Source organism: Pinus tabuliformis, chromosome 9 (genome assembly GCF_031772625.1).
Source record: "Pinus tabuliformis cultivar Carrire ecotype Pingquan chromosome 9, CPIR1, whole genome shotgun sequence".
NCBI lineage: Eukaryota > Viridiplantae > Streptophyta > Pinopsida > Pinales > Pinaceae > Pinus > Pinus tabuliformis.
The window spans coordinates 1,201,629,529-1,201,641,937 of record NC_142307.1 but is presented as its reverse complement, the minus strand read 5'-3'; the positions used below and the strand labels follow the sequence as shown (position 1 = coordinate 1,201,641,937).

Below are 12,409 nucleotides of genomic sequence, written 5' to 3'. Positions count from 1 at the left end.
ATTATAAATACAATAAAATGACTATGAATCAACATATTAAATACTATTAATGATTTGATTTCTTTAAATTTATATTTACCCTTCAAAATTGACATTAAATAATTGATTTATAATTATTGTTACTAATCAAATCCTAATAAATTGTTTTGATTTTTTATAAAGTAAAACGTATAAATAAAAACGATAAGGAATATCATATTATGGTGTTACTAGAATTCCGAATATGAATTAGGTAAATTAAATGTAATATCATTTCTCATATTGATAAAAATTGACAATAATTATAAAACTAGCATTTGCACCAGATGTTGCAAAGGAAACGCAGTAAGGCATAAATTGAAGAATGCAAATACCTATATATTGCACTATATATTAGCCCCACTAATTTTTTCCCTTTCTTAATCTAACCGTTCACCACTATGGTCACTATAATATCTAATAAAATATGTGTCTTAACTAAAAACCATTATGAAAGTCAAAATACTTATATGTCCCATATCCCATATAAACCATAATATACTTTGATCACTCTTGGAGAATTGAAAACCCTTCCAAAATGCAACTTCTAACCACTATTACCTTATAATCCTTAAGGGAATAACTCTATTATTAAGTAAACCATAGTGCAATATGATTTTTAACACAATGAATTCTAAAAATTATGACCCCTAGTACACTCTCATCATAAACACATTGTAACTCCTAAAATGTTACAAGACATAAACTTTAATACCTAACACGTTAATTATAACATTAAAACTATAACCTATATGTACTTAAATTGTCTTAGCATAGTGAAGGTAAAGAAGAATCAAGTGTGGCTCTTCAAATTCAATCCCACAAAAAGCGGATATAAAAAATGTTGACTATTATGTAGAAGATATTTTCACTATTGACATTGACCCCAAAACCATTTTATGGGAGAAACCTATGGTAATGATGTTGATGGGTACCCATTATTCTCCCATTAAATGGTAAAATGGTGGCCTACATTTTGTAAATAATTTAAGGTCTTAATGTTTGTATCTGGAGCCCTTTTCGTCTACTATGCTTTCACAACCTTAATTGTATGCATTTAAAATTTTAGAGATTAGTAAGTTCTTTTCTAATTTAACCCTAGATGCAATAACATTAAGGAATATATGCATTTAAAATTTTAGAGATTAGTAAGTTTTTTTCTAATTTAACCCTAGATGCAATAACATTAAGGAACAAATACATACGACATGAAGAGCATAGCCATAGGGGTTAGGGTTATGTTTGAAAAATACCGTCTTGATTGTTTAGACATTCCTGGCCCTAACAAGGCATATGAGATGAACATTTTTGGTGTTGTGGCAATCAACATGAACAACATAGGCGTAGGGTTAGGGTTATGTTTGAAAAATACTGTCTTGATTGTTTGGACATTCCTGTCCCTAAAAGGGCATACGAGGAGATGAAAATTTTTGGTGCTGTTGTTTTTCAATTTATAACAGCATTAACTTGTGTTAATTTATAGCATCGGACTAAAACTCAGATGTAAGTAAAAGAATGAACCCAATATTCCGCGCAGGAAGACAACATGTATATAGTGTGGATGAATCACAACTCTTCTGAATTTCATGTTTGTAAAGGACACATAATAAGATCATATAATCTTTATATAGCATATAGAGGCCAACTGAAGAATATCCCATCACATATGTGTTGCTTTCTATTGTTCAAGTAAATATCAATGCCCAAATTGTGAACAGTTGCCGAACATCAATCTGACCCTAGATGTTAAATGTATTGCAGAGTTTTTCTAAGCAAATGCAAAGGCTAGTAAAAAGACAACTACTATTTTCAAAGAATGGTACGTGTAGATTTATAAGAGGAGGAAAAATAAGAATGGTACATACAAACTTATAAGAGGAAAAATAGAAAAGTTGCCAAGCATATAACCTCTTCCCTAATAGTTAACAAATGCCATGAAGCAAAACATGTATGAAAAGATTCATCTTTTCAGGCATTGAAATACCAGAGGCCAAGGAAAAAGAGAGCATGAGATAGTATAGAAATTAGATAAATTAAGCATAGCCAAAACAATTCTACGTGTACAAAGACAAGTGCAGAATGCAACTGAAACAAGTCAAAAATGTAATTAAGATTGTTAAAAATCACCAACCCAATGGAAACAGACCTAAACGCTGTAGCCAAAACTTTGAATGCCGGCTGACCGATTATACAAGGAAGAATCTTCAAAGACAGGAATTGCCTGCTTACTGAAAGATGGTGAAATGCACTGAGATGCATGGATCTATTCTGGAATTTAATTTTGTTTCGGGCATTGCAAGGAAGCCCTAAGATACATGACTGAGTTTCATAAACAAACAGTAGTGTTCTGGAAATACAATATGAGGTACTGGATTTCAAATTACATATTATAGATCTGATGAAACAAAACATGTACCTACAACAAGAAACAAAATAGGCTCTAACTTCAACATCATGTAGACCTGTTAGGAAATAATCCAGTTCGGAATAGAATATAAAGGTTTACAAAGAATGGCTACAAGAATTTCCAGATATTCACAACAGTCATGCGTCCTAGAGGTTCCTGGAAAAGAGAGAATCGTCAAAGGAAATCAATAAAATACTATAAGCATCCTTTCATATATCTATCTCACAAACTTAACCATGAGACTGGCCACTAGAAAAAGACCCTCTGAGTAAATTGGAAGCTATTGTGCCCAATTTTGTCTTGATTAAGTGACCTCTGCTTCCGCATAGCACATGAGTTGATTCTCTAATGACTATGTCATCCCCAAGCTGAGGAGACCTGCTCTGATCATCCTCTCCTGATGTCTATGAACCACCATTAACAGCAACGATTAGAGAGGCTCTTTTTTTTTTTTTTCTGAACCTAACTGACACTTTTGGATGTTATTGCTTTACACCTTTTCACCTTTAATTTTATAAGGCTAGGGCAGCCGCTGGCAATCGTCATAAGACCTTCATCAGATATTGGGCAATTTTTAATGCATAGCTTATTCAACACTGTGAACTTACCTGAAATACAAGACATATCCTTGTCCCCAACACTATCACTGTTGTAGAGTGCCATTCTTTCCAGCACAGGGCAATTGGAAGCCAATGCACTCAAACTCTCAACCGAAATAGTAATGCCCATCAAGACAAGTTCTTGCATCTAATGACATTTGTTTGCGCTGGACAGTAACCCTTCCTCGTCAATTCTTTTGGACTTGCCACTATCAAGGTGCACCTTTCTTAGTTTCCTACATCCATTTGCAACTGCATAAATACCTCAATCAGGACAATCAGACACCCTGCTCATATAAAATACTTCGAGCTTTGATCACTTTGAAACAACCGTCAAACCTCTATCACCTAAATGCATGTTTTCGATTTGCAATTCCATCAGCTGTTGTAAGTTTCTAGTGCTGATTTCCAACAACTAATCCCAAGACCCTGAATTCCGTGATAAAATGAGCGTCCTTAGACACTTGGATCCCGATAATAGTGGGGCAAATAGCTGCCCGTTATAAAGATATTTAAGGCACAATCTCTGTAGCTTTCCTTCCCTGGCCCTATTCTTTCCGTTTGAACATCTAATCTTCTAAGTCTTTTAGCTGTAATATCTTCTAGTTCGTTGCAATTCTCAAGTATTGAGTTCAAACCCTTTGCTCCAAATCCACATGACCCGCATGAAAATTTCTTAATAGGAACACATACAAGTGAGAAGGACTCTAGACCCTCATCAGTAATATCGATGCATCCCTCCAGTTTGATCTTCTTGAGATGAGTGAAACTCTTTCCAATTAAAGAAAGTGCCTTGTTGTCAATGCTAGGAAATTTTCTGGAGCATTTCAGAGCCAGAACAGTCACATGTTCAAATCTAGTGATCAAGGCTAGAAGCAAGGAGGAAAGCTCAATTCGAGCAAGGAGAACTAGGTGTTACTTGCTTTTCGATTCAATGAGGTGCCATCTACTACAGACTAGGGAGCAAGCATTTCGATCTTCGTTTGTGAGCTTCTGGAAAATCGAGGCCAAGCATTCATCCGGTAAATATATAATGAGATACCACTCTGAATACAGACCAAACTGTTCGACCTCGTTATTCTCCAGAAAAAGCCCCATTGGTGGAGGAGATAAAGAAGAGTTGGATTGACTCATCAGACCTCATAACTCAATCAGAAAATATTCAATTAGCTTAAGAATAAGTTTATGGGTTAAAAAATAGAAGGAAACAAACAAATTTGATCTGAAATTGCACTTGACCAATTCTAGAACACTCCCAAGACAAGGTGAGAACTTGGGTCCCTGAGATCTCGGGTCCCTATGGAACTCTCCCAGGTGAAGCTGAGTCCCTCTAGAAGAACTCGGGTCCCTGATAAGCACAAGCATAGAGTTAGGTTTGAGCTGAGCTCTTAACTTGGAACTCTCCCAGGTGGAGCTGAGTCCCTCTAGAACGATCCCTGATAAGCACAAGCATAGAGTTCTGTTTGAGCTGAGCTCTTAACTTGTTTCCAGTTAAAAATACTGCCTTGATTGTTTAGAGTCTTAGACATTCCTGACTCTAAAAAGGCATACGACATGAACAACATAGCCATAGGGGTTAGGGTTATGTTTGAAAAATATCGTCTTGATTGTTTAGACATTCCTGGCCCTAACAAGGCATATGAGATGAACATTTTTGGTGCTGTGGCAATCAACATGAACAACATAGGCATAGGGTTAGGGTTATGTTTGAAAAATATTGTCTTGATTGTTTGGACATTCCTGTCCCTAAAAGGGCATACAAGGAGATGAACATTTTTGGTGTTGTTGTTTTTTCAATATATAACAGCATTAACTTGTGTTATTTTATAGCATCGGACTAAAACTCAGATGTAAGTAAAAGAATGAACCCAATCCTCCACGCAGGAAGACAACACGTATATAGTGTGGATTAATCACAGCTCTTCTGAATTTTATGTCTGTAAAGGACACATAATAAGATCATATAATCTTTATATAGCATATAGAGGCCAACTGAAGAATATCCCATCACATATGTGTTGCTTTCTATTGTTCAAGTAAATATCAATGCCCAAATTGTGAACAATTGCCGAACATCAATCTGACCCTAGATGTTAAATGTATTGCAGAGTTTTTCTGAGCAAATGCAAAGGCTAGTAAAAAGACAACTACTATTTTCAAAGAATGGTACGTGCAGATTTATAAGAGGAGGAAAAATAAGAATGGTACATACAAATTTATAAGAGGAAAAATAGAAAAGTTGCCAAGCATATAACCTCTTCCCTAATAGTTAACAAACGCCATGAAGCAAAACATGTATGACAAGATTCATCTTTTCAGGCATTGAAATACTCGAGGCCAAGAAAAAATAGAACATGAGATAGTATAGAAATTATATAAATTAGGCATAGCCAAAAAAATTCTACCTGTACAGAGACAAGTGCAAAATGCACCTGAAACAAGTAAAAAATGTAATTAAGATTGTTAAAAATCACCAACCCAATGGAAACGGACCTAAACACTGTAGCCAAAACTTTGAATGCCAACTGACCGATTATACAAGGAAGAATCTTCAAAGACAGGAATTGCCTGCTTACTTAAAGATGGTGAAATGCACTGAGATGCATGGATCTATTCTGGAATTTAATTTTGTTTCGGGCATTGCAAGGAAGCCCTAAGATACATGACTGAGTTTCATAAACAAACAGTAGTGTTCTGGAAATACAATATGAGGTACTGGATTTCAAATTACATATTATAGATCTGATGAAGCAGAACATGTACCTACAACAAGAAACAAAATAGGCTCTAACTTCAACATCATGTAGATCGGTTAGGAAATAATCTAGTTCGGAATAGAATATAAAGGTTTACAAAGAATGGCTACAAGAATTTCTGGATATTCACAACAGTCATGCGTCCTAGAGGTTCCTTGCAAAGAGAGAACCGTCAAAGGAAATCAATAAAATACAATAAGCATCCTTTCATATATCTATCTCAGAAACTTAACCATGAGACTTCCTACCAGAAAAAGATCCTCTAAGAAAATTGGAAGCTTCTGTGCCCAATTTTGTCTTGATTAAGTGACCTCTGCTTCTGCATAGCACATGAGTCGATTCTCTAATGACTCTGTCATCCCCAAGCTAAAGAGACCTGCTCTGATCATCCTCTCCTACTGTCTGTGAACCACCATCAACAACAACAATTAGAGAGGATCTTTTTTCTGAACCTGACAGACACTTTTAGATGTTACTGCTTTACACCTTTTCACCTTTAATTTTATAAGGCTAGGGCAGTCGCTGGCAATCATCACAAGACCTTCATTAGATATTAGGCAATTTTTCATGTATGGCAGGGTTCATCTTTGCAGGCATTGAAATACCATAGGCCAAGAAAAAAGAGAGCATAAGATAGTATAGAAATTAGATAAATTAAGCATAGCCAAAAAAATTCTACATGTACATAGACAAGTGCAGAATGCAACTAAAACAAGTCAAAAATGTAATTAAGATTGTTAAAAATCACCAACCCAATGGAAATGGACCTAAACGCTATAGCCAAAACTTTGAATGCCGACTGACCGATTATACAAGGAAGAATCTTCAAAGACAGGAATTGCCTGCTTACTGAAAGATGGTGAAATGCACTGAGATGCATGGATCTATTCTGGAATTTAATTTTGTTTTGGGCATTGCAAGGAAGCCCTAAGATACATGACTGAGTTTCATAAACAAACAGTAGTGTTCTAGAAATACAATATGAGGTACTGGATTTCAAATTACATATTATAGATCTGATGAAGCAGAACATGTACCTACAACAAGAAACAAAATAGGCTCTAACTTCAACATCATGTAGACCTGTTAGGAAATAATCCAGTTCGGAATAGAATATAAAGGTTTACAAAGAATGGCTACAAGAATTTCCAGATATTCACAACAGTCATGCGTCCTAGAGGTTCCTTGCAAAGAGAGAATCATCAAAGGAAATCAATAAAATACTATAAGCATCCTTTCATATATCTATCTCACAAACTTAACCACGAGACTGGCCACCAGAAAAAGGCCCTCTGAGTAAATTGGAAGCTGTTGTGCCCAATTTTGTCTTGATTAAGTGACCTCTGCTTCCGCATAGCACGTGAGTTGATTCTCTAATGACTCTGTCATCCCCAAGCTGAAGAGACATACTCTGATCATCCTCTCCTGCTGTCTGTTAACCACCATTAACAGCAATGATTAGAGAGGCTCTTTTTTTCTGAACCTAACAAAAACTTTTGGATGTTACTGCTTTACATCTTTTCACCTTTAATTTTATAAGGCTAGGGCAGCCACTGGCAATCGTCACAAGACCTTCATCAGATATTGTGCAATTTTTAATGCATAGCTTCTTCAATACTGTGAACTTACCTGAAATACAAGACATCTCCTTGTCCCCAACACTATCAGTGTTGCAGAGTGCCATTCTTTCCAGCACAGTGCAATTGGAAGCCAAGGCACTCAAACTCTCAACCGAAATAGCAATGCCCATCAAGACAAGTTCTTGCATCTGATGACATTTGTTTGCAATGGACAGTAACCCTTCCTCACCAATTCTTTTGGACTTGCCACTATCAAGGTGCACCTTTCTTAGTTTCCTACATCCATTTGCAACTGCATAAATACCTCGATCAGGACAATCAGACACCCTACTCATATAAAATACTTGCAGCTTTGATCACTTTGAAACAGCCATCAAACCTCTATCACCTAAATGCATGTTTTCAATTTGCAATTCCATCAGCTATTGCAAGTTTCTAGTGCTGATTTCCAACAACTGATTTCAAGACCCTGAATTCTGTGATAAAATGAGCGTCCTTAGGCACTTGGATCCCGATAATAGTGGGGCAAATAGCTGCCTGTTATAAAGATATTTAAGGCACAATCTCTGTAGCTTACCTTCCCTGACCCTATTCTTTCCGTTTGAACATCTAATCTTCTAAGTCTTTTAGCTGTAAGATCTTCCAGTTCGTTGCAATTCTCAAGTATTGAGTTGAAACCCTTTGCTCCAAATCCACATGACCCACATGAAAATTTCTTAATACGAACACATACAAGTGAGAAGGACTCTAGACCCTCATCAGTAATCTCGATGCATCCATTCAATTTGATCTTCTTGAGATGAGTGAAACTATTCCAATTAAAGAAAGTGCCTTGTTGTCAATACTGGGAAATTTTCTGGAGAATTTCAAAGCTAGAACAGTCACATGTTCAAATCTAGTGATCAAGGCTGGAAGCAAGGAGGAAAGCTCAGTTCAAGCAAGGAGAACTAGGCGTTACCTGCTTTTCGATCCAATGAGGTGCCATCTACTGCAGACTAGGGAGCAAGCATTTCGATCTTCGTTTGTGAGCTTTTGGAAAATCAAGGCTAAGCATCCATCTGGTAAATATACAATGAGATCCCACTCTAGATACACACCAAACTATTCGACCTCGTTATTCTCCAAAAAAATCCGCATTGGTGGAGGAGCTAAAGAAGAGTTGGATTGACCCATCAGACCTAAGAACTCAATCAGAAAATATTCAATTAGCTTAAGAATAAGTTTATGGGTTAAAAAATAGAAGGAACCAAACAAAATTGATCTGAAATTGCGCTTGACCAATTCTTAACCGCCTAACAAAGGGAAAGTTGGATATTTTCGGCAAAAACCTAAATTCTGAGACTTGAGGTAACAGTTCCTAATAGTCCAACAAATGAAAACCAAGAATTTTTATATGGTGAATCTCGAGGAGAAGACCGTGCAAACTCCGGCAACGAGAGAGATTGAGGTGCTGGAGATTTGTTAAGAACCCAAAAGAATCAAGCAGCGACTCCATATCTGGGCATCTTAGGTGTTGGTATTGCAGTGAGGACAAATGACAGAATTCCTCTGGTAAAGTTTTGAGATGAATCAAATATGACATACAAGCCACCACAATCTTTTTGATGTGCTTCATCCGTCCAATGGACTTTGGGAACATTGAAAGAGGAGCATAAACATGTAGCCCCCGCAACTCCAGAGGTGCCTGCCACACAATATTCATCTTTCAACAGTAAGAAAAATACAGAGATGATAGCCTTTATCTACAAAACCCTTCAAATGCATTCCAGAGCCTGTGCTAGTATAGCAATTGCAGCAACAATCTACCATAAAATTAGGGCGGCAAAGTAAAAAAAGAGAATAAATACAAAATTGTCTTTAGCCCTAACCTGAGATTTTGCTTGCCACCGTTTTTTCAATTTGGTTCATACCACTTCTAAAACCCTTATATTCTTCATCGGAATCCAGGGAGGCAGGCAAGAGAAGGGACAGTTGTTCCAGCGACCTCGTTATTCTCCAGAAAAAGGCCCATTGGTGGAGGAGCTAAAGAAGAGCTGGATTGACCCATCAGACCTAAGAACTCAATCAGAAAATATTCAATTAGCTTAAGAATAAGTTTATGGGTTAAAAAATAGAAGGAAACAAACAAATTTGATCTGAAATTGCGCTTGACCAATTCTTAACCGCCTAACAAAGGGAAAGCTGGATATTTTCGGCAAAAACCTAAATTCTAAGACATGAGGTAACAGTAACCGCCTAACAAAGGGAAAGCTGGATATTTTCGGCAAAAACCTAAATTCTGAGACTTGAGGTAACAGTTCCTAACAGTCCAACAAATGAAAACCAAGAATTTTTATATGGTGAATCTCGAGGAGAAGCCCGTGCAAACTCCGGCAGCGAGAGAGATTGAGGTGCTGGAGATTTGTTAAGAACCCAAAAGAATCAAGCAACGACTTCATATCTGGGCATCTTACGGTAGCCACGAGAGCCACCGCCTCCACCACCGCCCCCGTTTCCTCTGGACTGGGCTGGATTAACGGTGATGCTCCTCCCATCAAGCATCTTTCCATTCATTGCGTCGATGGCGTCCCTCATCGATTGCTCATTGTTGAAGGTCATGAAGCTGAATCCACGAGATCTACCGATTTCTCGGTCACTTATAATCTGCAGAAAACAAATCCAGAGACAAACCCTCAAAAACGAACTTTATTCATCAAACCCAAAACCCCAAAGCAAACCCTAATAAAACCTATCAAATTGAAACCCCAAAAATAATAAACCCTAATTATGACAAAATGGACATGACCATGAGAATTCGAGAGATTAATACATAAATAATGGCTTTCCCTTGGATTCCACGACTTCGCGATAGGGGCTAAAAGCCTCCTGCAGGCTTCTGTCATCAGTAGACCATGCAAGACCTCCAACAAAGCATCAGAACTCAACATCTTTTGAAGCCATCTTTTCATAGTGAAGTTTAAGAAAACTTGACAGAACAAGAGAGAGCAAGAAACCACTAACACAGGACCAGAACCGAAAGCGAACAGAACCAATACGAACCAGGGACAGACCGCCCCATAAACGAGTGAGAAAGTAGGGTTTGGGCTAGACAGGAATGGCACACCCTAATATGGGCCTTAGATTTGGAGTGAGGCATCACAACTGTGAACCGTTTCTGCAACGAATTGGTAACCACCTTGATCGAACAACTGAACCTTTTGCAATCGTCTAACATATAATCTTATGGTGCACAAAATGACAGGTGTGTAGAGAGGAGAGTTCATTTCAGAGGGAAACACCTTACAACGTAATTAAATTAAACTAAATGTATAATAAATTAAAACTAAAAACTTAAAAATATAAAATATAAATTATAAATAAGAAAAACAAAACATAAATGGAAAAGATGAATACATAAATTCAAAGACATATCACATAAGTCAAAAAAGTATAAAACAAAAGACCAAAAGCGTAATTGTGACGAAAAGTCCCCATCTTGGTTTTAATAAATCTTTTTGACTTCATTTGTTGAGAATGATATAAAATGTTTTTTTGAAATAACTCTTCCACGTTATCATAATAACACTATATTATTTTTTGAAGATTACGATTACGTTTTATTATCATAATGTATTTAATTTTTTATTGATTTGTTATTAGTTTTTTAATTAAAAAATAAAATTTATTTAAAATTTAACATTATGAAATTAAATTTACTATTTTTAAATAAAATTTATTTCTATTTATCTCAAATATGATTAGTTAAAATGTCTTCCCTTTTATTGTGTAATAATAGCAAGAATTGAGTTTTATTTATTCTATTATTAATTACTATGTACTATATCACTAATTACTATGTACAATAAATATAAATAATTTGAAAAATAATATTATATATTAATTACTAAGTACCATACACACAAATGGTTTGTAATTAAATTCAAAAATTCAATTTTCCCATTGGTGTAAAGTATTGAATAGACAATTTTTATGGGTTTTATTTTTTATTTTACAAAAGAATAATTTAAAAAAATATAAATTTGAAAAAAATGTAAAAATAACATGTGTGCAATTTGTACAACTCTCATTATATCAATCTATACTCTAATGACATGACATGTGTAGTATAATATGAACATTATATAAAAAAATTGCCATCATTTAATATTAAATAAATAATTATTAACTTGTTATCATTCCTTTCAATTTCAATTTTATATATATATATATATATATAAAACCTTTATCTACCAAAAAATATTTATTTATATTAAAAAAATTAATAAAAAAAAGTTAAACAAATATTCATATAACTTATTTTACAATTTTATTATTGTTTGGAGTACATACAATACATCACGACATTAAAATATTATTTTATTAAACTAAGCTGAGGGAACGCTATGCAACCTTATTTCATTACATTTAATTTAATTTACTTATTATTTTATTGTATTTAGAATTGTTTTAAAATTTAGTATGGTTGAGATGTCATAACGTCATGTAAATATCTTGACACAGTATAAAAATAATTTTATGTTAAAATAAAAATAACTCTAAATTAAAATAATAAAAATAAAAATCCCACATTATTATTTTTATTTTTATTAATTTTTATTGGGTAGTTAAGGTATATTTGATTTGGTCAAGTTAATTTTTGAGGTCCAAGTTTATGAGAATCTATGGTATCTTTTTTTAAAGAGAAATGAGTAATATTTAGATTAAATATTCGCCCGATCGCAACATATACATAGGGAGTACATCGATTCAAAATCTAAATTTCATCAGTTGCCTATCTATTGACCTATTACAATATATATATACATTCTATCGACACTTTTACAACAAATTATTACATAGAGAGACTTTCATATAAACTGTCGAAAAAAAAATCCCTTGCATGAGGATCAATCAAAGCGGGTCTTTTGAGGTCTATAACTGGCTTGTCTGTAGGCTCCAGATGATGATCTTCCATATTGGATGATCCTTTGTTAAACTTGAGGTATGAAGTGATCACTCTGAGTGTGTCAACCTCATCTTCCAATATTAAAATGTGTTGCTAAAGAGTCG

At 35.0% G+C, this 12,409-nt stretch overlaps 2 pseudogenes; both read right to left on the bottom strand.

The window, feature by feature from the left end:
- Positions 1-2,655: 2,655 nt before the first annotated feature.
- On the bottom strand, positions 2,656-4,158 carry LOC149152854 (F-box protein SKIP2 pseudogene; annotated as a pseudogene).
- Positions 4,159-7,038: 2,880 nt separating this feature from the next.
- Positions 7,039-8,533, bottom strand: LOC149152853 (putative F-box/LRR-repeat protein 8 pseudogene; annotated as a pseudogene).
- Positions 8,534-12,409: the final 3,876 nt, after the last annotated feature.